At 38.7% G+C, this 27,376-nt stretch overlaps 1 protein-coding gene across 7 annotated transcripts in view; it reads left to right on the top strand.

Moving 5' to 3' along the window:
• Positions 1-27,376, top strand: part of LYPD6B (LY6/PLAUR domain containing 6B) — a 176,255-nt gene that overhangs the window by 53,177 nt on the left and 95,702 nt on the right. For 4 of the 7 annotated variants that reach the window (XM_030801331.1, XM_030801328.1, XM_030801332.1 and 1 more), the window contains exon 2: positions 27,159-27,219. The exons of the other annotated variants lie outside the window; for them this stretch is intronic. The gene's annotated coding sequence lies outside the window, so the exon portion shown is untranslated. The remainder of the gene's footprint in view (positions 1-27,158; positions 27,220-27,376) is intronic. 7 annotated transcript variants of the gene reach the window in all.

Raw genomic sequence — 27,376 nt, 5'->3', positions numbered from 1 at the left:
ATGTGGTGAGAGTTGCCTTAGACTTGGGAAGTCATGAAGACCACAGGGCAGGTGCCAGTGAGTATGTGGAAGTGACGAGATGATCTTTATAAACTAAGACAGGCATATAATCTGGAAGTAGCCCAGGGAGTAAGATATTCACATCTGAGACAGAGATTGTGAGTTGACTTTCCATATCTGCCCTTCCTTAAAAATATAATTTTTAGCTGAGCATATGGCCACCCAGAGCAAGACTACATTTCCCAGACCACCTTGCAACTAGTGTGGCCATGTGACTAAATTCTGACTAATAAGAGTATAAGTGGATGTGGCACACGCACCTGACACAAAAATAAAGAGAGAAAAAACAAGCCCTTTGTCTTCTTGCTAACTTCAATATGTTTGTGCTCTCTTGTGAAGTGACAGCCTTCTTGTACCATGAGGCAGAAGGCCCTGCTGAGGATGGTGGACCAGTAAGATAATAGTAATCTGGGTTCCTCCTGAGTTTGTGAAGCCCACCCCAAGGTATTTTTTATTTTTATGTGTGAGAAAAATACATTGTCTTATCTTCTAAAGCCATTGCTATCTTGGGGATTCTGTCACTCACAGACAAACTAATCCACATGTCTTGGATTGGGAGGAGAGAATAGTTGGCATCAGCAGGGGAATAGGCAATATCTCTAAGAGGCAGTCAGATTTCAATTTAAGTCAGAAGTTGGAAACAGTATTCTGAGAAGAGCTATAGATGCTTAAGGGCTGTTTGACCTGGAACAAGGCTGTCAGAAGGTACAGTGAAAAGGTTTGGAGGGCAGGGAGCAGAGGAAGACGGTTGCCAGGGAGAACAAGGATGAGGAAGAGAGTTTGGGAATGCATAGGTAGGAATTTACATTTTTGGCAGGGATCACAGAAGTGGGGATGTGAGGCATTGGTGGTGCAGGCCAGTCTCCACGATTCAAGCAGATGTTTGATGCAGTCTGTATCGGTGCAGATGCATATGTGGAGGAAAGGCCTGTTGGTGCTGGAGCCAGGGCAGGAATAGGCCCTGGTCTAAAGGGACCCCACAATAAACTGTCAGATGTCCTGCTACTATTTCCATTAATAAGACTGGGAATGCTATTCAAAAAGGAAGTAAGAGTAGTCTACTGTCCATCGTTCTGAGACAATCCATGGTGGTTTCTGATGATCTTTACTTTTTCTCTAAGTGCCCATGGGCCATCTCTTTAAACATCAAATTCAGGAATTTTCCTTTGGATTTGAGATTTTGAGCTGTACTTGTTCACTATCTGGACAGAACTGGGTCTCTTTATTACCTGCTTCTACATGTATGTTCCAACATCACATCGTTTTCATTACCTGTGATCGTTACAAACAATTTACGATTTTCTGTTCCCCCTAGAATTTTCTTCTGCATTTCTTGCATATATTAAGAATCTGCATTTTATTTTGCTTATTCAGCTCTTATCTTTGAATAATCTGATTTTTTTCCAATTTATGATGGTTACTTGAAATTATTTTCTCACATTTACTCCCAGCTCTTCTACCAGTTTGGTGATGCATTCGCTTCTTCATCTGTAATTCTTATTAACACTTTGAAACACCTTTACATCAATTTTGTCTTTATAATTATAATGGAACAAGAGTTTTCTTGACTTTTCTTTTTTGGTTCCTGATGTATTCAAATAGAATATGACTTTGATATTACGGAATGGATAGAAAGTGGTGGAACAAGAAATGGATAGATAAACATAGTATAATAAATGAGACGAGTTTCTCCAGCAAATAAGAAAATAATTATCTACTTAATTTTTGGTACTGGTTTAATTATTTTTGGTCCCTATGTATGAATGAATAGACATAATAAATACTTCATAGAGTAAAACTTTTTTTTCCTTTCTAAATGCTTTAGAAAGGATTCGACTGTCGGCATGCAATTTTACTAAATAAATGTGAGTGAATGACATAGGAATGATTGGACCCTGGAAAAAATTTGAAAAATTGAATAAAGCCTTGTAACTTAGCTTCTGGAATGCCAGGGACATGATATAATCTTGGGGAAAACATTGTGTGCATAAAGATCATAATTAGATTTGCTAAACCAAGTATCTAAAGGATTGTCTGAAAAACCCTCCCGAACCCCAGGCTGGTGGAAATGAACAGGTTGTCGGGAGACTGCTGCCCTGTGGTTAACCACTTAGGGATTAGGTTCTGGATGTGGTGCCTGTTAGAGCAGTAGAGTAATTATGCATTTCCTGTAAGACTGGGATTCTTGAGAGCATTCATTAGCTCTTAGACAGATTCTTCTTTGTGAAGAAGAATAAACAAAAATAGATTTTACTTTAAAAATATTTAAAACTAAATATTTATAGAAAATATGAACATAAGCACCATTAGCATTCCCAAATTTCATTTCTCATCCTTGTCAATAGATAGATCTGACTTGTTACTCAAAATCCCTGCCATATTGTGGCTGCTTTGTTTGCTTAGCGTTGCCTCTTATCAAAGGAATTTTAAGGAGGATGAGGCATGTATCAAATAGCAACTCCAACAGTTGCTATCAAAACAGTAAGAAATTATTATTATACCATGATTTGGCTTGTCATGGAATTTTTAATGTTTAAGAATTTTTGTTTTACAAGATTATGGCATGGAAACCATAGTTAATATATTAAAATAAATGTGGCCGGGAGTGGTGGCTCACGCCTGTAATCCCAGCACTTTGGGAGGCTGAGGCGGGTGGATCACCTGAGGTCAGGAGTTCGTGACCAGCCTGGCCAACATGGTGAAACCTCGTCTCTACTAAAAATATAAAAATTAGCTGGGGATGGTGGCAGGCGCCTGTAATCTCAGCTACTCAGGAGGCTGAGGCGAGAGAATCGCTTGAACCCGGGAGGCGGAGGTTGCAGTGAGCTGAGATTGTGTCATTGCACTCCAGCCTGGGAAACAAGAGCAAAACTCCATATTTAAATAAAAAAATAAATAAATAAATAAAATAAAATAAAGGCAAAAGTTGGAAGGACTTTTTTAAAAGGGTAGTATGCAGTCCATCCATTGTGATACTGTGCTCTCAGATAAATACAGTTGAAGACATTTAATTCTCACAGTGAAAATTAGTAAGAATGTAGCTGTTTTTTTCCCCCTGACATGGGAGTTTGGTTAAGCATAGGAATACTTAGAAATTTGTATGCACTTAGATCAAACAATAAAAATTATTTACTCTTAGCTAATCTAGTTAATTATTGCTTTATGTTTGGTGCTGAAGCTGTTGGATTCTGTGGGGCTGGAGACAGGGAGTGAGAGCAAAACCATGAACTAGGCCACGTGAGAGAGCACAGGATGGAGCAAGAGATCTCAAGTAAGTGAAAGGGAGAGGGTGCAGGTGTGATGCAAGGGGGTGAGAGAGTGAGCCAGGGAGAGTGTTGGAAGGAGGGAGAGAGAGAAAGAGGCAGGAGACAGAGAGTGGGAGACAGGAGACAGAGAAAGAGATGGGAGACAGAGGGAGATAGGAAACAAGAGAGACAGGAGACAGAGAGACCATAGGCAGACAGACAGAGAGATGGGAGACAGAGACACACAGAGAAAGATGCACACACAGACACAGAGAGGGACAGAGAGAGAAAGAGACACACTCAGAGAAGAAGAGTGAGAGAGAAAGAGAGACAAGAGACACAGACACACACAGAAAGACCGATGTAGAGAGACAGAGGGAGGCACGGAGAGAGACAGAGACACACACACAGATACACAGAAAGAGACAGTGACAAGAGAGACTGGAGACACAGACACACACAGAAAGACCCATGTAGAGAGACAGAGGGAGGCACGGAGAGAGACAGAGACACACATAGAGATACACAGAGACAGTGATGAGAGAGACACTACCAGAAGACAGAGAAGAAGAGAGAATGGCTCACAGAGAGAGACAAACACAGAAAAAGAGAGACAAAGACAGATAAAGAGATACAGAAGGAGAAATGGAGAGACTGAGACACAGAGAGAAAAAGAGAGAGACACAGAGAAATAGAGAAGATACAAAACAAGCATTAGAACCAGTGGGGAGGGACAGGGAGAGAGAGAAAAATGGGCAGTAGGATGTCAGGTCTGAGGAGGTCATGTGTTTGTGATGGCGTGAGGTAACTACTTGAATTTCCTCTTTGTGAGTTATCACCGCACAAATGTAAGTTTGTTGAAAGTTACTGAATGGAAAATCATTTGAGAGACAAGAAGCAAATATACCCTATGGGTTAAATTTCTGTAGTTTCCACTTCGTCCATGTTTTCAGATCCTGAATTGGGTCCTGAGCCACATTAATCATTACTTAATATTAATGTGGAAATGAGTTTACTCTGTTGTATGTCCCAGTTTCAATCAGTAAGTAATTATGAAAATCAGTCTTAAAGATGCTGTGAAAGGGTGTTGCTTTCCAGGCAATAATTAAACCTCTGAATATCCCTGGGTGGTTGATTTTTTTTTCTCTTCTTAGTTGTCTTTTTCCTAAACTTACTTTCTGCAGGCGGGAAAAGATAACAAGTTGCTGACTGAGGGATTCATTAGTTGCGGGTAGGTAAAGGTCTCATCAAGAGCAGAAGGGAACAAACAAAATGTTTTAGAGCTCAAGATGAAGAAAAAGAAAGATCAGCTGCTTTTTCCTGGCCCAAAGGAAATAATTTTTTAAAAGTGTGAATAGAACCTTTAAAACTCCAGTTGTTTTTATAGGAATTTTTCTGAGCCACTTCTCAAAATGTGGAGCTAAATCTCCATTCTCAATGGGAGGCATCCAAACATGCTTGCCAATTTCAGTTTCTGGCCAATAGTAAACAGGTGCTCAAAAATAGTAACACATTATTATTATGCATAAAACGCCCTAGGAGCTGTGCGTTATTAGAGAAGTGGATCTTGAAAGACTTGCGGGCACGCTGCTCCCATGGCACCATGCACCACTGTCTTCTGCAGCTGCCCTGCGCTGCCACCCCCGCGAGGAGAACCTCTCCTACTGGAAGTGCAGGACAAAGCCACTTTGAAAGTCCTTAAAGTATGAGGCCTTCAAGAACGAGATGCAGACAATGGGAATGTTCTTCAACTTTTTATCTACTTAAATTGCAGTCTTTCCAACAGGATGCTAGGAAGGAATATCCTTTTGTGTACACCATACCTGGAAACACATTGTGGAGGGAAGTAGGGTTGCCAGATAAATGCCAGGACACCCAATTAAACCTGAATTACAGTAATAGCAACTAAAAATTTATTTGTTGTTTTTCTGAAATTCAGATTTGACTGAGCATCCTGAATTTTTATTTGCTGAACTAGCAAGTCAGAGAGAGTCACCTCCGTTGGGGACTGCTGGGCCCTAACATTCTTAGCCGTGTAGGAGTTAAATGTGCCATCCCTAGCCTGTAACACGTTCCTCTGGTCTAGGATCCTTGTACTTTCTTTTGGAAGATAGAGTAGATGTAACTGGGCATAACTGTAAAAGAAAGAAAGCAGAGTTTTTGGATTCAATATTGTCAGAGATTTATACAACGTTACAGAGTAGGCAATAAAAAAATCTTAAATACATTCAATTGCTTTAGCAGCTTTGGGAAAAGTCAATGGCTGTTGATCCATCAGTTGGAAATATGAATGTGCTTGAATCTAAGCATCAACAGATTTTTTTGGGGTATTTTTGTCATTCCGTCATGTACTCAAATGATTTTTAATACCTAGATGTACAGTGTATTTAGTGAGGAAATAGAAGGTAATATAATAGAAAAATACTCATTGAGTGAAATACTACACTTTTTTTATTACTTTGGGCAGTATCTTTTAAAGATCTTGCAAATAAAAATTGTGAATAATTACTTACTTGTTATAACTTTGTCTTTCGTTCACTTTTTGAGGTGGAAAATCCTGTGAGATAATAGACCCAGCCCTCATGTGCTCCCTGAATGATTTCAGCACACCTTTTTGAGCAAGTACCTATGTTTATACATTCTGAGTTCAATTTTAAATCTCTAAGACTTAAATTTTCTTAAGTTTCTCCAACTTTTACATTCTTAGACTGAATTTGATCCATGTTGTTGAAATCTGCTTTCCCCACGTGAGTTGTATAGGATATGACCAAGGAGATTTTAAAAAATGGCTTTGGGCCGAGTGTGGTAGCTCATGCCTGTAATCCCAGCACTTTGGGAAGCTGAAGAGGGTGGATAACCTTAGGTCAGGAGTTCAAGACCAGCCTGGGCACCATGGTGAAACCCTGTCTCTACTAAAAATACGAAAAAATTAGCCGGGCGTGGTGGCAGGCGCCTGTAATCTCAACTACTCTGGAGGCTGAGGCAGGAGAATCGCTTGAACCTGGGAGGTGGAGGTTGCAGTGAGCCGCGATCGTGCTATTGAACTCCAGCCTGGGCGACAAGAGTGAAACTCTGTCTCAAAAAAAAAAAAGAAAGAAAAAAAGAAAAAAACATGGCTTTGGTTTCTTGCATTGCTTCTGTAAGTTGAGCTTATCTATTGCATGAGTACATTGGAACCTTGTTTTATGTATCTACTTATGTATATATACATGTGCTTTTTCTGTCTTTTTTTTTTCATACTGCCTTACAGTAGAAAGTTTAAGACAAATGCATGATGACGGGACTTTGATGCACTGCCACATCCTGCACTTTTAAAAGGCTCCCAAATGCCTCTCCCACATATTGACCTGTCACAGTAATGATCAGTGGCTTAGAATGCTTCCTGAATTCCTGACCAGCTGCCAAAACAATTGCTTAAGTAAATGTTTCCTGACGTCCAATGACCATTAACACCCTCCGTATACAACTGTTGATGAACTGAGCTTTTGAAGGTCTACCGCCCATTCTTAGTGAAATCTGCAAAAAAACCAAGCTTTGCTGTTGTGGCCCATTGGACTAGGGAGGATGGGTAAACCCCTTCAGAGAAAGACAGAGGCACTTGTCTTAAATCTGTTTCTTCACAGACCGAGTAGGTCTCTGAACTGCCAGATAAATGCCAGGTCACCCAGTTAAACCCGAATTACAGTAAATAACAACTAAAAAAATTATATGTTGTTTATAATTCAGATTTTACTGAGCATCCTGTATTTTTATTTGCTAAACTAGCAACTCAGAGAGAGTCACCTCCATTGGGGACTGCCAGACCCTTACAGTCTCAGCTGGGCAGTAGTTAAATGTGTCATCCCCAGGCTGTGACAAGTTCCTTGGGCCTAGGATCCTTGGTCCCCTCATGGTAGGGTCACAGCAGGGCCAGCAGGAGGCAATCCGTGTTCTGAGATCCTCACGCCTGGAACCCAGTGGAACTCTAAGACTGTCAAATACCACATTCTCTGTATAATGAAGTGAGTCCTAATAACCAGGAGGTAGCTAGGTCTGTCTCGGGCCTCCAAGAGTTCTCAAAAACTTTGTCCATGGCACCGGGGCAATGCCTGGTCTAGGGTCGAATGCCTCCTTTCCTAGTGGGCTGAAATTCACGAATACAAGTTTTAAACCCAGAGACCTTTAAAACCTTGTTTGTCCCAGAACTGAAAATAGAACTAGCACTTAAGGTGAGACTATTGTCTATGGTATTGAGTATGATGAGAGTTAGACCATTCGTAAGCTTGTTGACATAGCAGTGTGATATTTAAAAACTAGGCAGCCAGGGGCTTTGGTTAGGAAGTGTTTTTCTGTGGTCACACAGGCCTCACAGAGCTGTTCTGGGCAGCCTGAGGGGTCTCATCATTGTTTCATTTATGCTATTCTGAATGAGCAGTTTGTCCTCATCATGTTGTTTCATGTTTTTTTTCTAAAGAGAACATTTATACCAACTTATTTCCTCTTAGGAAAAGATTGATTTTTGATGCTGGCCAGGGGCAGCTGGGGAGGGATGGGCTGTGGTAGAGTACATGATGGTCTAAACTGGGTCATCCTGTATTTTCAAGTTATCATCAAACATAGCCGCTTGTCTTTTGGTCCCAGGTATAACCCCAGAATCCTTCTTAACTCAGTGTTCAAAGCAGTCACTCCTCATCACTTGGCATTGGCTCATGAACTGATGCCAGTTTGACACTTTTGGTTTGGAAGGATTATTTTTTTCTCCTTCCTTCTTTCAAAATTAGTATTCAAAAGCAGCCCCTTTTGGATCTTCTAAAAGCATAAGTTAGGTTGGTATCCTGTGGCTTTGGCAGAAAAAAAGCCCGGGCTGCAGGCAGAAGGGTCCATTTGCCTCTGGGTATGGGGCATTGTTTTAGTAGGGGTTGGCACAGAGGACCTTTGCTTTTATCCTCTGGATCCCCTTGCCCTGTCACCAAAGGGCATGGGTCCTAAGACTGAGCTAGAGGACCTTTTAGATTTACCTTCAAAGAGGGCTAACCAGTCAATGCTCCTGTGCTTGGACAAGGTTAGTTCCTTCTCATCAGTCCCTCCAACTCCCACTGGTCTTTATGAACCAAGTCTATCTTATTTATGTGGACTTGTTAAGTTGGCGGCTTTATGTAAGCTATTGTAAAAGGCTAAACAAATTCACCTTTGAACTTATGTTTTAGAATCCTCTTTTAAAAATTATCATGCAGGCTGAGCTGTGAGTGACCTAGAATTCAAAGTGTAAGAAGCACAACAAATTTAAAAAAATCTGCACATGTACCCTAAAACTTAAAGTATAATAATAATAAAATTTAAAAAAATCTGCTTCCTGTCTGTGCTAATATAACCCAGCCCCTCCTGCTGTCAGCTCTCTGCGGCATTTTTAATCCACCTCTTGTTGCTGGAACCAACCCTTGTCAGTGTTCTAATCTTGCAGGTCAGAGCTGTGTCTTCAGACAGTCAGAAGGCATTTACTTAAACAATAGACCCTCTTGTTGTCAGTTCTGCTGCTTTCAATAATTTACCTTGACTTGATGTTCGCCAGTGTGTGCCATCGGCAAAAGAGGCATACCTCCAAATTCAGCTAATTACTCAGCTAGTCAATATCAGCATGACTGAAGGGAACCTAGCCATTTCCATGAAGTGGTGCTTCTCCTCCAGGGCCTGCCTCGAATGTAGCAGGTGACAAGGCGAGCAGGAATGAGCCCAAACCAGGGAACATCTGGAACCCTCAAGGGAACTGCGAATGCTTCCTTTTTCTCCGGTAGAATCCCCTTCTGCATCCCCGTATTGAGCAACTGCACACACCAAAGGCAGAAAATGGAAAGGAATTGGGGTGCAGTGGGGAGGGACATCACAGGTAGCCCCCAAAAGCCCTAAAAGACGCTGAATTATGAATTTATAGTAACTAGTAAAAATGCTGCGGCTTAAGTAATGCTTGGCAAACCGTCATGTATAGTTGTGCCTATTGATCACTGCCCAAGCAGCCAAGAGCTGAAGGGGGGCCAAGATCCACCTCATGTGCTGTCTGGCAGAAGGCTATGTTGGCCTGGAGCAAGGGAGGCCCTTTCAAATACTCCCACAGGCACCATCCTCTCTCCAAACCTTGAACACAGCAGGGCTCATCTGCCCAGAGTGGGCACTTTTTTCATTTGGACAAAGGTGCCATATGGGCTGGTGGGGCCCTGACGCTTACAACCAGGTCCTCAGGGCAGGTCAGACTTTTATGTGAACTCTGAATGCATCTTGGCCTCAAGGCTCAGAAAGACAGGCTCTCGATGAGATCTCAGAGGCAGGAACTCCGATGGCTTGAGATGATTTCAGGTGGTGCCCACTCAGTACATGTAACCAGTTACTCTCTTTTTAAAACTCTTTCAGTCCCATTCATTAGTTAAGAAGAAAGTAAAGTATCCGTTTGTTAAAAAGGGATATCAGCAAGTGGTAGAGATGCCTTAATTAGACATACCAGCCACAAAGAGAGAGCTGCACGTAGACCCGGAGGCTTCTGGGAAATTCCATAGGCATTTACTCATAGCTTTAATGTTCATTGTATTTCTTTTTAGAATTACCTTCTCGCTTTACCAAGGGCTACTGGCTTCCTATTTAAAGAAGTAAAGGCACATTGAAAAGATAAATTAATATATAAAATGAATGAATCACTTTTAAAAAGTAGTTGGTAGACAATAATGATGGGCCACCTTCATCGTTTTAATCAAATCCAAGTTACTGCTGGCTTAGCTGAATTTAGGAAACAGTGAGTTAGTGTAAAGAGACACAGTGAGACGGAACTATTGAGAGTGAGGAAGAGGGGCGTCCACAGTAATACAGGATTCTGACAACTTCTGCTAAGAAGCAAATAAAAGGAAACATTTGAACTGTCGTTGGAGGGATTTGGGGTTCAGATGCACAAATATGCCCGTGTGTCTGTTGTTCGTATACTTGTTCCATAAGCAAAAGCTGAGGAATCGATTTGGGGATTTTGAATTCCTTAGGGTGGGACCAGAAGATGTAGGAGGGAAGTCAAGATTGGCCCCATATTTTTTCTGCAAGGAAGAGTTTGTTTTGGTTTTTTTTGTTTTTGTTTTTGTTTTGAGACAGTCTCTGTCACCCAGGCTGGAATGTAGTGGTACGATCTCAGCTCACTGCAACCTCCACCTCCTGGATTGAAGCGATTCTCCTGTCTCAGCCTCCCAAGTCACTGGGATTAAATGTGCTCGCCACCATACCTGGCTAATTTTTGTATTTGTTTTGTAGAGACGGGGTTTTGCCGTGTTGGCCAGGCTGGTCTCGAACTCCTGACCTCAAGTTATCCACCCACCTTGGCCTCCAAAACCCACCATGCCCAGCCAAGGAAGAAATTTCCAGAAAGGGAACGCATCTATTAATTAATACTTGACTCAGGGTCCTTTTATATGTCCCTCTGTGTCTGTGTCCTTCACTGTCTCTCAGTCTTCCCACACATGAATATACTCCTGTGTACACATACACCACCCAGTCCACCCGTGGTTCAAATCTGCTGTCTCCCTTGAACTGTTTCCTGCAGAAGTCATGCTGTATCGTGACAGGCATGACAAAGGGAACTCAAGGCATTGTTTTTGGTCCTCTTATATGAAATAACACATTCAGCAGTTGGCACAAACACGGTGGAGATGAGTGCAGTGAAAGCATTGCATGGTATCTAGTGGCAACGTTAACTTATGTTTACATAAAGAAGAAAAGTGTCCTCTGATACAATCTCAGAAAACTGCTGCCACAGGCTTTTGAAACAATTAGTTTAGACTATTTCACAGAGCATTAAGCTTAACAATGTCAGTCTGTTCCTAAGTGCTATTCAAGAAAATTTTTGCAATGAGGCCAAAATTTAGGTTGGCAAAGGGCACCCTCAAATAGGCAATCTCATTATTTATAAACAGCTTTTTTGAGATACAATTGACCTACAATAAACTGCTCATATTTAAAGTGTACAGTTTGCTAAGTTTGGACATATGTAGTATAGATCTGTGAAATTATCACCTCAATCAAGATAACACATCACCCCCAAATGTTTTCTTGTACCCCTTGGAAATCTCTACCTCCCATCCATCTCTGCCTGCCCTGTTGCCCAGGCAGGGAAGTACTTCCTGCCAGTATAATTTGCATTTTGTCTGGCTTTCACTCAGCATCATTTCTGTGAGATTCATGCACGTTCTGCATATCTCTCTCTCTCTTTTTTTTTTTTTTTTTTTGAGACGGAATCTTGCTCTGTTGCCCAGGCTGGAGTGCAGTGGCGTGATCTCGGATCACTGCAACCTCTTGCTCCCGGGTTCAAACGATTCTCCTGCCTCAGCCTCCCAAGTAGCTGGTATTACAGGCGCACACTGCCACCCCTGGCTAATTTTTTATATTTTTGGTAGAGATGGGGTTTCACCATGTTGGCCAGGTGGATCTCAAACTCCTGACATCAAGTGATCTGCCCGCTTCAGCCTCCCAAAGTGCTGGGATTACAGGCGTGAGCCACCGTGCCCCACCTTGCGTATCATTATTTTTACTGCTGAATAACTGTCCATTGTATCATTATGCCACAATCTGTTTATCCGTTTGCCTGTTGATGGACATTTGGGCTGACTTTAGCTTTGAGCTATTACAAAGAAAGCTAGTATGAACATTTGTGTACAGATCTTTGTGTGGATATATATTTTCTTTTCTGTTGGGTAAACAGCTAGGAGTGCAGTGGCTGGAACATTTGGCAGTTGTGTAGACAGTGTTTTTCAAAGACTGATACCATTTTATGTTCCCACAAGCAATGTATGAGAGTTCTAGTTCCTCTGCATCCTCACCAACACCCAGTATGTTAGCTATTTTATCTTGCGGGTTTAAGAGATAAAATGGCTAACATACCATGTGTTGGTAAGGATGCATCTCCCAACTGAGTAATGATGTCAAACATTGTTTATGTGTTATTTACCATTTATATACCATTTTCTTTGGTGAGGTGTCTGCCCATTTAAAAATTTGGGTTTTCTCATTATTTGTTTTGAGCGTTCTTATATATTCTGTATGCAAATCTTCTATCAGATATATACCTTGCAAATCTTTTATTATAATCTATGGCTTGTCTTTTTTATTCTCTTAACAATGTCTTTCAAAGAACTGAAGAATTAAATATTGATGAAATTTAATTTATCCAAATTTTTACTGGATCTTGCTTTTAGTGTTATATGTAAGAAATCTTTGCCTAACCCAAAGTCATAAAGATTTTCTCCTATATTTTCTTCCAGAAGTTTTATAATTTCAGGTTCTACTTTTGTGTCTATGATCCATTTTGAGTTATTGAGTTATTGTTTTTCTGAATTTAAATTTTAAGAAATTTTAAGATTTATAATTGACAGATAACTATGCATATTTATGGGGTACGATGTGATATTTCAATGCATGTATATATAGTGTAAAGATCAAATTGGAATATTTATCATATCCATAACTTTAAACAATTATCGTTCATCTGAATGGCTCAACTTTTTGTGAATATATATCCAATTGCTCCAGCACCATTGCTGAAAAGTCTATCCTTTCCTCCATTGAATGGCCATTGCACATTTGTCAAGAATCAGTCATTCATGTATTTGTTAATATATGTCTATTTCTTGACCCTATTCTGTTCCATGGATCAATGTGCTGCCCTTGTCTTGATTACTGCAGCTATGTGATAAGTCTTGAAATCAAGTAGTTGATTTGGCTATTCTGGGTCCTTTTGCATTTTGATATGGATTTTGGAATAAGAATCAGCCTGTTGCTTTCTACGAAAAAAAAGCTCACTGGGATTTTGATTGTATGGTGTATATAATGATTAAGGGAGAATTGCAGTTTTAATATAATAATATGTGTCTTCCAATCCATGAACAATGCAGTAACTCAGCATTTATTTAAGTTTTCTTTACACTGTTTCAGCAATGTTGTGTGGTGAGTAATTCTTTCACATTATTGTCAGATTTACCCCTCAATGTTTCCATTTTCTGTGGTATTTATAAATAATAATGGCTGAAAATTTTTTTAATTCCTGATTGTTGCTGGTATGTAGAAATACAATTGATTTTTGTGTATTTATCTTACTGCATCCTACAGACTTACTAAAGTCATTTAGTAGTACTAGTAGCTTTTTTGATGCTTCCATCAGATTTTCTACATAGATTATTATGGCATGCTCCAATAAAGATAGTTTTACTTCTGTCTGGATGGCTTTTGTTTCTTTGTCTTGACTTATTGCACTGGCTAGATCCTCCTGTGCAATACTGAATGGAGTGGTGAGAGCAGACATCCTTGTTTCTCCCCATAAGGAGGAGCATTCAATCTTTCACTATTAAATAGTATATTAAGTGTAGGTTTTTCATAGATACTGTACTCTATCAGGTCCAAAAATCCCATTCTATTTGTAGTTTGCTGAGATTTTTTTATTGGGAATGGATGTTGAATTTTGCCAAATTATTTTTCTGTGTCTCTTGAGATAATCATATGGTTTTTCTTTTTAAGTTTGTTAATATGGTAAATTACATTGACTTTTTTTCATGAATTTTAAACCAATCTTGCATTCCTGCAATAAAACCTATGTGTTCATGATGTATTGTTTTATGTATTGTTAGATTCAATTTGCAAAAATTTTGTTTTGAATTTTTGCATCTATGTTCATGAGGAATATTGGTTTGCAATTTTCTTTTATTATAATGTATTTTTCTGCTTTTGGTATTAGAGTAGTGCTGATTTCATGGAATAAGTTGGAAAGTGTTTCTCCATTTTAATTTTCTGGAAGTTTGTATACAGTTGGTATTATTTCTTCCTTACATTTGGTAGAATTTGCCAGTGAAGACATCTTGGTCTGGTGTTTTCTTCATGGGAAGATTTTTAACTACAAATACAATTGCTCTGATAGATGTAGGGCTATTCAAAGGTTGCCAGCTTTTCTTGAGTAAGCTTTGGTAGATTGTATCTTTTAAGTATTTTTATATTTAATCTATGTTTTTGAAATTACTGGTATAAAGTTGTTTATAATATTCCCTTACTGCATTTCTAATATCTGTAGAATATGTTGTATTGTCAACTATTTCCTTTTTCCTTTTTGATATTGATAATTTGTGTTTTTTTCCTTATTTTCCTAATCAATCTGTATAGAAGATTATGAAATGATTGATCTCAAAGAATCATGTTTTGGTTTTGTTTATTTTCTCTATTGTTTTTCTGCTTTCTATTTTATTTATTTGTGCTTTGTCCTTTTTAATTTTGTTTCTTCTGCCTCTTTTGGGGGCTAATTCCTCCCCTCTTTTTTTTATTCTCTTAAAGTAGAAGCTGAGGTAATTGATTTGAGAACTTTTCTTTCAATACCAATACAGCAATCCTCCCTTATCTGCAGGGGATATGTTCCAAGCCCCCAGTGGATTCTTGAAACCATGGATAGTGCGGAACCTTATATACACTATGTTTTTCATTATACATACACACCTATGATAAAGTTTAAGTTATAATTAGGCACAATAAGAGATTAACAACCATAACTAATAATAGAACAATTATAAGAATATACTACAATAAAAGTTATGTAAATGTGGTCTTTCTTAAAATACCTTATTGTGCTATACTCACCCTTTTTCTTCTTGTGATGATGTGAGGTGATAAAATGCTTATATGATGAGATACCACAGTAATCAATCTGATAACTGAGAAGGGTACTAAGTTTCTAATGGACAGGTAGTGTACACAGTGTGTATATGTGGGACAAAGCGATGTTTTACCTCCCTGGTGGGATGAATCTGGACCGTGTGATATTTCATCACTCTACTCAGAACAGCATGCCATTTAAAACTTATGAATTGTTTACTCCTGGAATTTTTCCTTTAATATTTTTAGATCACAGTTGACCACGAGTAACTGAAACTGCAGAAAGTGAACCTGAGGATAAGGGGGGACTACTGCATAGATATTTAGTACTATAAAATTCTTCCCAAGTGCTGCTTTAGCAATATCCCACAAACTCTGATATGACATGTTTTGATTTTTATTTAATTCAGAACAATTTTAAATTTTATTTTAAACTTCCTCTTTGATGCCTGGTTTATGTAGATGTGTTGCTTCATTTCCAAATATTTGAGGATTTCCTAGCTATCTTTCTGTAACTGATTTCTGGTTTAACTCTATTATATTCAAAGAACATATTTTCTATGACTTGAATGTTTTAAATCTATTTAGACCTGTGTTTTGGCAGAGAATATATTCCATCTTGGTAACTGTCCACTTGTGTGTAAAAATAATGTGTATTCTGCTTTGGTAGGGGGAGGGATCTATAACTGCCAGTTAATCAAGTTAGTTGATAGTATATCCTTACTTATTGTTTTTCTACTTGTTCTATCAATTATTGAAAGAAGGGTGTTTAAATTTCCATTATAATGGTAGATTTATTTATTTCCATCCCCTTTGATAAGGTTTGGCATCTTGAATTCCCATATGTTGTGAGAGGGATGCTGTGGGAGGTAATTGAATCATGGGGGCAAGTGTTTACTGTGCTGTTCTCGTGATAGTAAGTCTCACGAGATCTGATGGTTTAATAAAGAAGAGTTCCCCTGCACAAGCTCTGTCTCTTTGCCTGCTGCCATCTATGTAAGACGTGACTTGCTCCTCCTTGCCTTCCACCATGATTGTAAGGCTTCCCCAGCCACGTGGAACTGTTTTTAAACCTCTTTCTTTTGTACATTGTCCAGTCTCAGGTATGTCTTTATCAGCAGCATGAAAACAGACTAATGCACCCTTGCAGTTCAATGAGTTTTTGTTTCACATATTTCGAAGCTCTGTTTTTAGGTTCATAAGTGTTTACAATTGTTATATCCTCTTTATCTTTATGAAATGGCTATTTTCATCCCAGTATATATTTGTTGCCCTCAAATATATACTGCCTAATGTTCATGTTGTCACTCCAGTTTGTTTGTTGACTAGTGACAGAATTGTGAATCTTTTACCATCATTCTATTTTTAACCTGTTTATGTTTACATTTAAAGTGTGTTTCCTATAAGCAGCATGTGATTGGATCTTTCTTTTTTAGTTAGCTGACAACTTTTGACTTTCAGTGCGGGTGTTAGAACACATATTGAATGTTATTTTTGATGTGTTTAAGTTTTTCATCTTGCTATTTATTTTATAATCACCCCCTTTTGTTCTTTATTCCCCTTTCCTTATTTTTCTGGCTTCTTTTGGATTGAGTTTTTAAAAAATAATTCCATTTTAGCTTGTTTATTGGCTGATTAGTTATGCCTGTTTGTTTTATTTTAATGGTTGCTTTAGAGTTTATAGCATACATCTTTAACTTACCATTGTCTACCTTAAAAGTGATATTATTTCAATTCACTTGGAGTATAAATTCCTTCTCCCTGCCCCTAGCCTTTATACTATTTTTTGTTGTCATATATTTTACTTATACATATGTAAGGGTCCCCACAATACATTATTATTTTTGTTTAAACAGCCAGATATTTATTAAAAAGAGTTAAATAATAAGAAAATATATTACGCATTTATCTATGTGGTTACAATTTCTGGTACTTTTCATTCCTTTATGTAGATTTATATGTCCATTTGGTGTCAGTTTATTTTAAATTGAAAGACTTCCTTTGATAGTTCTTGTGGTGCAGATCTTAAAGCTTTTGTATGTCTGAAAGTCGTCATTTCACTTCGGTTTTTGAAATACACATTAGGTTGATAGTTTTTCTTTTTTCTTTCAGCACTTTAAAGATGTTGTTCCGCCATCTGCTTGCTTGCATTGTTTCTGATAAGAAATCTGTTGTCCTCCTGATCTTTGTCCCTCTGTGCACAATTTGCCCTTTTTCTCTGGCTACTTTTTAATTCTTTTTTTAATCATTGGCTTTGAGCAGTTTTATTATTGTGTGCCTTGCTGTAGTTGTATTCATGTTTCTTGTGCACAAGGTTCATTTACTGTCTCAAATCTGTAAGTTTATAATATTCATCAAATTGGAAACATTTTAACTTATGTATCTTCAAATATTTTTTCTGTTCCCCGTTCTCAGTTCTTAAAATAATTCCAATTACATGTAGTATTTTAGGCTGCTTAAAGTTGTCCTTCAGTTCACTTATGTTCCCTTTATTTATTTATTATTTATTTTTTTGAGATGAAGTCTACCCAGGCTGTAGTGCAGTGGCATGATCTCGGCTAACTGCAAACTCTGCCTCCCAGGTTCAAGCGATTCTCCTGCCTCAGCCTCCTGAGTAGCTGGGATTACAGCTGCATGCCACCATGCCCAGCTAATTTTTGTATTTTTAGTAGAGATGGGGTTTCACCATATTGGCCAGGCTGGTCTCGAACTCCTGACCTCAAGTTATCCACCCATCTCAGCCTCCCAAAGTGCTGGGATTACAGGCATGAGCCACCATACCTGGCCACGTTCTTTTTTTTTAAAAAAGATTCTTTTCCTTCTCTGTTTTATTTTGGATGGTTTCTATTACTATATTGTCAAGTCATCTCATCTTTTGTTCTGCAATATCTAATTAGCCATTAATCCCATCCAATATATTTTTTAACTTAGACATTGCAGGGTTTTTTAATTTGCAAATGTTTGATTTGGGGCTGTACTTTTCTATATATATTTCTACTTAACTTTTCAAAATATATGGAGTACAGTTATAATAGTTTCAGTGCCTTTGTCTGATAATTCTAACATCTGTGTCTGTTCTGGGTGGTTTTGATTCATTTTCTCTTTTCATTATGGTTGCATTTTTCTGCTTATTATCATGCCTACTAATCTTTGCTTGGATGCCAGATATTGTGAATTTTACTTTGTTGGGTGCTGGATATTTTTGCATTCCTGTAAATATTCTTGAACCTTGTTTTAGTATGCAGTTAAATTTCTTGGAAATTTTGACATTCTTTTAATGTTTGCTAGGCAGGATCACAGCAGCATTTAGTCTAGGGCTAAGTACTCCCAAATGTTGAGGGAAGTCCTTTCTGAGTACTGTATCATAAGACCTATGAGTTATGAGGTTTTTCAATCTGACTACTGAAAATGGCAACCTTACTTATTATGTAATTCCATTTTAGTGTAAAAATATACATAGATTAGAGATACGTTTCTCTCATTTATTCAATGACTGTTTTTTGAATATGGACAATGTGAAAGATATCAAATACAGAATAGCAAATAAAACAAAATCTTTCCTCTCAAAGAGTTTATATTCTATGTCTGGAGACAGACAATAGTTCTATATCAGGTAGTAATATGTACTTTGAAGAAAAATAAGGCAGAGTAAAAGGAGAGAACAATGGGGAGTGGGATAGGATGCAGTACTCTATAGGTGTCTGGGAAGAACTCTCAAAAAGGCGATATTGAAGCAGAGACTAGAATAAAGTGAAGTAGCATGGCTGGTAGCTATCTGGTGGAAGGACACTACAGGTAAATGGACTACGAAGTGCTGAGGTAGAATAATAGGAGGAGAGCATGGTCTTAGCATTCGTGAGGACGGGCAAGGAGGCTAGTGTATTGGGGTGTACTGAGAAAGTAAGGGAGAGAATAGTATGAGGTGAGGTCAGAGGGACCCCCAGGAGGATGGGGGATCATGTAAGGCTTTGCTGTAGGTGGTATCAACTGTGGATTTTATTAAAAGGGGGATGGAAACCATTTAGTGGTTTCGAGAAAGGTAATGGCATGACCTGACTTACCTTTTTAAAGGGTACCTTTGTTGCTTTGTGGAGAATTGACTGTAGGTAAAGGGTAGAGCAGGGAGACCAAGTTGGAAGTTACTATAATCTTCCAGGCCTAAGGAGTTGGTAGTGGTGAAGGTGATGAAAAATCAGTCTGATTTGGGATATATTTAGAAGTTAGAGCTAGCAGGATTTGCTGATGAATTAGATGGTGGGATGGGGGTGGGGAGAGAGAGCTTAAGAGTGATTTCAAGGTTTTATTATTGTTGTGTGTCTCATCCTCTAACATTTACTAGGATGGAGAAGATTTGGAGTGGAGAATTAGAAGTTCAGTTTTGACATGGTGAGTTTGCGATTTTCTGTAAAGTGTTAAGGAGGCAGTTGGACACACATGTCTGAAGTTCAGGGGAAAAGTCTAGCCTAGAGACATAAATTTGAGTGTCATCAGCATATAGAAGGCATTTAAAGGTTAGGTCTGAATGAGACCACATAGAAAGAAAGTATAGATAGAGAATGAGAGATGACTAAAGATTGGGGTTGTCCAACATTTAAAGGTCAGGAAGATGAGGAAGAGCCATTATAGGAGACCAAGAAGAAATGGCCAAACAGGCACAATGAGATCCAAGACAGTGATATCCTAGGAGCCAAGAGAAGAAAGTGTTTCAAGAAAGAGGATGTGATATACTATGTCAATTGCTGCTCAAAGTTGAGGAAAATAAGGTCTTAGAACTAACGTGGGGATTTGACAATGTGGAAGACATCGGGACCTTGACAAGGGCAGTCTGTTGAAGTGGTAAGAATGCAAGTCTGACTGGAGTGGATTCAAGAGAGAATGGAGGAGAGGAAGTGGTAACAGTGAGCATAGGCAGCTGTTGAAGTTGTGTTGTAAAGGGGAACACAAAAATGGGCTGTAAGGAGATGCATATCTGACTGACTTAGGTGTCTTAGAGGAGATATGAAAAAAAGTTCCCTGTAGTCACCTCTGAAAGACAGATCGAGTGGACCTTGGTATGGAAAGGATAGAGGAAAATTGTACTTTGCCCTTTATAACTTTATATGCTATTTGATTTTTTTTCCCAATCAAGTTGCAGTGCTCTTGTTCAGATGCAACCCTCACAAGGTTTAATATGTGAAAATACATATAAAGATAGAATATGGTATACATAGTACATTTAGGTTAAACAAAAAGCTATGCAGAGAAAAGACAGGAAGAAATGCATAAAGCCTTAAAAATACTATTATATGGTAGAAATAGAATGAGTTTTGGAATCTGGAAGTACTTGGGACTAAAATCTGGCTCCTATACACATCCCTTAATGTCTCTCACCCTTGGTTTCCTTTTTTGTAATATGTATATAAAAATACTACCATCATTAATGGTTAGTATGAGGTTTAAATGGAATGACTTAAATGTTAAGTGCCTGAAAATTAGTAGGTTCTTGGGCCATTATATTATTCCTTCAAAATTTTTGTCTCTTTTAAAAGGGACAAAAATATTCATACATTACTAGTGTAATTAATTATTGAAAACGAACTGGAACAACTGTTGCTGTAATGTTCGCAGGTGTTTGGTTCTAGGTGATGGGAATATAACTGATGGTTAGTTTCCATTCAGTATAGTTTCTGTGTTTGTAGAACCAATAGGCCAAAATAAACGAAGAGTTCCTTTAAATAGAAACACCAGGTGACATGTATTTTTTCTGCCCAGTTTACTGACTTGTTGAACAGGAGAAGAAGGCAGATAGAAGGTATAGTAGGAGAGGAATGAAAGTTTACATGGTACCTACCATCGGCAAAATCAGGTGGAGAAAATGGAATGCATCAGAAAAATAAATTAATGAAAATGTATTTTTATTTATAGATATCCTTTAAGATTTCATCTGCTCCCTAAGTTGTACCTCAGCATAGACCGTTAGATTTGTAAGGAGGTTGGCTTGTAAAGACGGTCTTAGTTTTTCTATTGTCTTTGTTTCATTATTTACAGAGTTCCCTTTCACTTTCAGAGGTGTCCTAGTTTGGATGTTGAAGTATGTGATCCCCCTACTTAAAGGATATGGAACGCTTAAAAGTTTTCAAAGGACTCAATCACGCTCTTGGATGGTTTTGCTCGAAGATTTGTGTTTTATGATGGGGAGAAGGATGGAAGGATATCAAGGTCAACTTTTAGATGTAAAATTCTGAGATGAAGTCAAGAAAGATAAATAGCATTTGAGATGGGAAGAGACTCTACTGCAAAGTTTTCTGTGCTGGCTAAATGGGCAGTATAACGTTGGGCTCTTCATATACACCAGGGGGAACAATATTAAGTGAAATCTGTGGCAATCGGTAAGGCACTATTCAAATGTAAAGTGTTTTCATGTGTATATGCTGTTCCATTTGAGTCTCACTATAGTCTCTAGTGGGTTTTAAAAAAATAGATCTAGAAATTGCTATAATTGATTGATCTGGGAATAAAACCCAGATTTCATGCTGTTTTAATTGGAACACTCATCTGGCACCTTCTCCACACTCTCTGGGCAGGGCTTTTTCTGACTGCCACAAAAACTGAGTTCAGTTGGCTTCCTGGAGTGAGCTGCATGGTTACTTTTCAGGAGATGAAATTATCTTCACTACATAAAGTGCCTTTGCTATGTAAGGTATTGACAAGATGGTGTAGAGTTTTGGACTGAAAATGCTTGTCCATTTCTAAGATGGAATATTAGGTGGTTGACAACTGTTAGATTTGGGTATGTGCCATTTATCTTGACACTGAACATTCCATTCCTTCCTCTTTCCCTCTGAAAGCTCAATAAAGCAAAGGGAAGGGAATCTGTGGACAGAACTTCAAGGGCTTGACCTGATACTAATTGAGGCTCTTGTTTGTTACTTTACTCACATACCAGCCTCTAAATTAAGGATTCAAGTATGGAATTTAAGAATTGAAAAAACATAAGAGCTTAATAGCTAATCACTCTTTCAACTCTTTTTCTGAGTACACAACCTTTGGAGAAAAGTCTTATCATTATAAGTAATGCTTTTATCTCAACGCCAAGTGATATTTCATTTTGACCTAAGAATCTAGGATATACATTTCTTTTGGAAAAGTGTTAGTATTTTGTGCTGCTGAATTAAATCACTCATGATAAAGGAAACCCCCAGTGCAGTTCTTCCCTGCTATCCTAAAACCATATCAAGACCCCACATATCTGAGAGAAAGAAATTGTACCTTAAGGCTTAACACCGAAGTCATGAAGACTGGTTTCCATTAGAGCTGGGCTGTCAGCAGCCTCCAAATTAAAACTGTTGGGAATGTTGAAATTTCAAGTTCAGTGTTAACGTGAAGGGAGTTCACGCACTACTGTTCTAAGGGCTGATCTTTAGTGATAGATGCAGAGACAGGAGATTCCAGTGTTCTTAGGAAAACCCAAGCGTTCTTCCATCCTAAGCCTTTTGGCTTTCATTTTAATGTCAGCCAGTCATTGCCAAGACTATGTTTGAGAGGACTAATTCTAGCTTTTTCAAAGGGTCTTCTTTTGTCTAATGTTCTTAGAGAATCATGTAGTATTCTATTCTGTGATATTTTAGATATACCATAAGACTACAGCTATCAGTGGTCCTGATTTTTCCCCTAGTTAATGTCAACATGGACTTGTAGAAGCTGGGAGGCAATCCTCACTATAGTGATTTAAATTATTATTATTATTTTTAGATGGAGTCTCACTCTTGTCCAGGCTGGAGTGCAGTGGCACGGTCTCAGCTCACTGCAGCCTCTGCCTCCAGGTTCAATTGATTCTCCTGCCTCGGCCTACCAAGTGTCTTGGATTACAGGCGCTTGCCACCACACCCAGCTAATTTTTGTATTTTTAGTAGAGATGGGGTTTCACCATGTTGGCCAGGCTGGTCTTGAACTCCTGACCTCAAGTGATCCTCTCGCCTTGGCCTCCCAAAGTGCTGGGATTACAGGTGTGAGCCACCATGCCCAGCCTACAGTGATTTAAATTAAATATTACCACTAATTAGATAAGTTGTTTAAACTTTTGATGCTTTAATTTCCACATCTGTAAATGGAAATTCTATGCAGTTTTCTATCTACCTTATTGGGATGTTTTCATGGTCAAATGGATGATTAGATGTCAGATCCTTTGAAAAACTAGAATCTTGATTATAGTAGAAACAGAATGCTCACCCATGTCTGGTTTCTCTTCATGGGAAGATTCTTCTTCCTGATTCCCCTTGCAATTGGACAGGTCTTATGATTCTTGCTGGCCATTGAGTTGTGCTTGAACATGAGCCACTTTTGAGCTAGATCACTTAATTACTTATGTGAGACCTGTTAGGACTCTCTTCCTCTGCTGTGGTGATTGTGGAATTGTTTAGAGTTGGGAATGTTTCACAGTTTAGAGCTATCTGGAAGCTAAGACAACACATGGAAGATATTTATCCAGGAGAGGTGACTAGACCCACCGTAGGCTTTGAGGAAGCAAGAAATAGACCAATATATCAGTCTCCTCTTATCTGTGGTTTCACTTTCTGAGGTTTTGATTACCTACAGTCAGCCTCAGTTTGAAAATATTAAATGGGAAATTCCAGAAATAAACAATTTATAAATTTTAAATTGTAGGCAGTTCTGAATAGTGTGACACAACCTTTCACTGTCACGAGTCATTTCTTTGTTCAGCATATACTTGCTTAATCTGCGACCTGCCTGTAGGCATCTTGGTTATCAGATCTACTGAGACCGTATTGCAGTGCTTGTGTTCAAGTTAATAGTAGCCGAACATTATGTCACAAAGCCTATGTCATTTACCTCATTCCATCTCATCATGTAGGCATTTTATCCTCTCACATCATCACAAGAAAGATGAGTATAGTACAATAAGATATTTTGAGAGAGAGCCCATATTCACGTAACTTTTATTACAGTATATTGTTATGCTTGTTCTATTTATTGCTTTAAATATTTTATTGTGCCTAATTTCTAAATTAAACTTTATCATAGGTATGTATGTATAAGACAAAACATAGTGTATGTAGGGTTTGGTACCATCTGCAGTTCCAGGCATCCAGTGAGCATCTTGGAATGTCTCTGACAAAGATAGGGGAGAACTACTGTAGTGTGTCAGATCACTGAGATTGAGGGGTTGTTATCAGCAGAACCTAGCTTAACCATACTGCTGTAGGTATAAAGAATTCTTAAAATTGTTGTGATTCTTAGTGAGCTATCTCCTAACCCTCTGCTAATATTTACTACTAATTTGCTGTTGTGCCATTTTCTGACACCTATTAGATTTGAATCTGACCACTTTGACTCTTTTCTCATCCCCCCACACCCAAGACTCTCTCATGTCCTGGAAGTAACCTGAAGGAACGAACTGTATTAGCAGTCGTGACATATTGGCAGTTACAACATAAAAGGATGGAAGCTAAATTCAAGAATTACTGTGCAGCCGGGCGTGGTGGCTCACGCCTGTAATCCCAGCACTTTGGGAGGCCGAGGCGGGTGGATCACAAGGTCAGGAGATCGAGACCATCCTGGCTAACACGGTGAAACCTCATCTCTACTAAAAATACAAAAAATTAGCCGGGCGTGGTGGCGGGTGCCTGTAGTCCCAGCTACTCAGGAGGCTGAGGCAGGAGAATGGCGTGAACTCGGGAGGCGGAGCTTGCAGTGAGCCGAGATCGAGCCACTGCACTCCAGCCTGGGCGACAGAGCGAGACTCTGTCTCAAAAAAAAAAAAAAAGAAAGAAGTACTGTGCCTGACATATAATGGGCACTCAGCAAACATTTATTGACAATAGAAAGAGAAATTGGATGATATGTGGATGTTACCAGTGATTTCATGTGGTAAAATCTAGTAAATGTTTAGTTCTCATCTTCCTTGACCTTGTAAACAGGGTTTGGAGCTTTTCACCACTCTCTCTTTCTCAAAACTCTTTGATCCTTGGCTTCCTGGACATCAGAAGCTTCTAGTTTCCCCGCTATCCTAGTAGCCACTGCTTGGTCTCCTTTGCAGAATCCCCCTCTTCCTAATATCTAAATACTCTAGTGCCCTAGAGCTCAGTCTTTGGGCCCCTTCTTGTTTACTTGAGTCTCTCAGTCATGTCTGCTGTTTTACTATTGAGTGATTTCCTTTTATTGATTTATACATTCTCTTTTATATGGAGAGTAGTAACCCTCAGTCTGTCCTACATTGCTGATAATTTTCCTCATTTGTTAGTAGCTTTTTACTTTATAGTTTTTAATATACTACATATTTACTATATTTATAGTTTTTCATAGACAATGTACATTTTTATATAATGGTATATGTCATTCGTCTTTTTTTTTTTTTTTTTTGAGACTTTTTGAATCTCCCTCTGTCGCCCAGGCAACAGTGAAGTGGTTTGATCTTGGCTCACTGAAATCTCTGCCTCCCGGGTTCAAGAGATTCTCGTGCCTCAGCCTCCTGAGTAGCTGGGGCTACAGGTGAGCACCACCATGCCTAGCTAATTTTTATATTTCTAGTAGAGATGGGGTTTTGCCATGTTAGCCAGGCTGCTCTCAAACTCTGGATCTCAAGTGATCAGCCCACCTCAGCCTCCCAAAGTGCTGGGATTACAGGTGTGATTTAGTGTGGTGGATCTCATTCCTTTTTTTTTTTTTTTTTTAAGGCTTTTGGAATTAGTATGGCATTTTGGGGGTTTGTCAATGTGTGAAGTGGTTATGCTTAATATATGTGCCTTGTCTGTATATTAAAGCCACTTTCCTTTATATAGCAGGACCTTGTTGCTCATCTGTCATTTTTGTCCATGTCGCTATATGGTGAAGGGTCAAGTTGTTCCAATTTAGTCTTGCCAAATTATCCTTGTTATTATAATAATCATCTATTGCTATGTAACAAAGTACTCCAAAATTTAATGTTGTAAAGCACCAATAATCATTTATTATCTTTCGTGGTTTCTCTGAATTCAGGAATTCAGAAGTGGCTTGGCTGGGCAGTTGTGGGTTAGAGTCTCTCACTAGGTTATAGTCACATCTAGGCTAGGGCTGTGGTCATCTGAAGGCCGGAGGATTCATTTCTAAGCTGGCAGTTGATGTTAGCAAGTTGGTCCTTCTCCATGTGGATCTCTTTACAAAGCTGTTTGAGCATCCTCATGATGTGGTGGTTGGCTTTCCCCAGAGCAAGTAATCCAAGAGACCAAGGCAGAAACTCCAATGTATTTTATGACAGCCTCAAAGTTCCACGTCATCATTTCCACCTAATTCTATTGGCTGCATAAGAGACTAGCCGGGCTTCAGTGTGTGTGCTGGGGCTGGGGCGGCTACATAGCTGTGACTACCCGGGGGTGCAGTCTCTGGGGACCACTACCGAGGCTGGGTACCATAGTAACCAAAGAGCACTTTGTATTTGAGATGTTTTCTTGGGTTTGAGATATACTTTTAAATTGAGAATACAGGAATGCCAACTGATAAATACTGGATTTATACAAAGCACCGTTAACTTTGCATTCTGTTAAGCAGAAAGAAAATGGATGAATTTTTGCAGACTATTTGCTCGAGGAAGGCCCTCAGGACAGAGGACACTTGAGATTGCCTTAATGAAGTTCCTTCTGGTACACTTTTTGGGACTAATATTATTCTTGATTTTCTGCATCCTCCATCTGTCTCCGAATCCAAATATTTTGAAGAAAACAAATCAGAGGGAGGCAAGAAAATGTTCAAGGCAGAGTAGAAATAGCTGCTAATAACAGCAATACCTACTTTATTTCTTGAGTGCTTGCTGTGTGCCAGTTATGTCTCAGACCTTTTGCATAAGTGATATCTTATTTAGCTCTTTCACTGACCCCATTTTAACTATGACAAAACTGATGCTCAGAGTAATTTATTCAAGATCATGTAGTGAATGGTTAGGCTGAGATTTGAACCCAGGTCCGTCTGTTTCTAAAGGCTGCAGTTAATCTACTGCCTCTCACTGTATCCCATTGATATAAACACACAAACACAATGTTTGGGCATCAGAAAGTTGAAAAGTGGTAGAGTTGTGTATTATCCGGAAGGATCTGTCAAAGGTAAAAAATGCAGGAAAATGTAATCCCAGATACGAAAACACTCTGAAACTGAAAAGTGCTTTATAAATGTAAGGTGGCAGTGTTACTAATATTATTCAGCTCAGAGAAGTAAGAAAATGAATCATGTATAATTCCTCTATTTCTTTTCATTCAGATTATCGTGGAACACCTGCCCATTAATCTTGACCCTGTTAAAACAATAACTGCCAATCCAGGTAATACGTTGGAGTTAATGTGTCATTAAAGAAAATTATTATCACTTGGCTATGAAATGGGAATAGCAATATTTCAAGTTAATATGTATTTTAGACCAATAAATGTTTTAGTTTAAAGAAACTCTGCTAAAATGTACAATTTAGAAAGATATCAAAC

The sequence above is a fragment of the Nomascus leucogenys genome, chromosome 20, assembly GCF_006542625.1.
Source record: "Nomascus leucogenys isolate Asia chromosome 20, Asia_NLE_v1, whole genome shotgun sequence".
Lineage (NCBI taxonomy): Eukaryota > Metazoa > Chordata > Mammalia > Primates > Hylobatidae > Nomascus > Nomascus leucogenys.
This window is presented reverse-complemented; position numbering and strand designations above follow the sequence as displayed.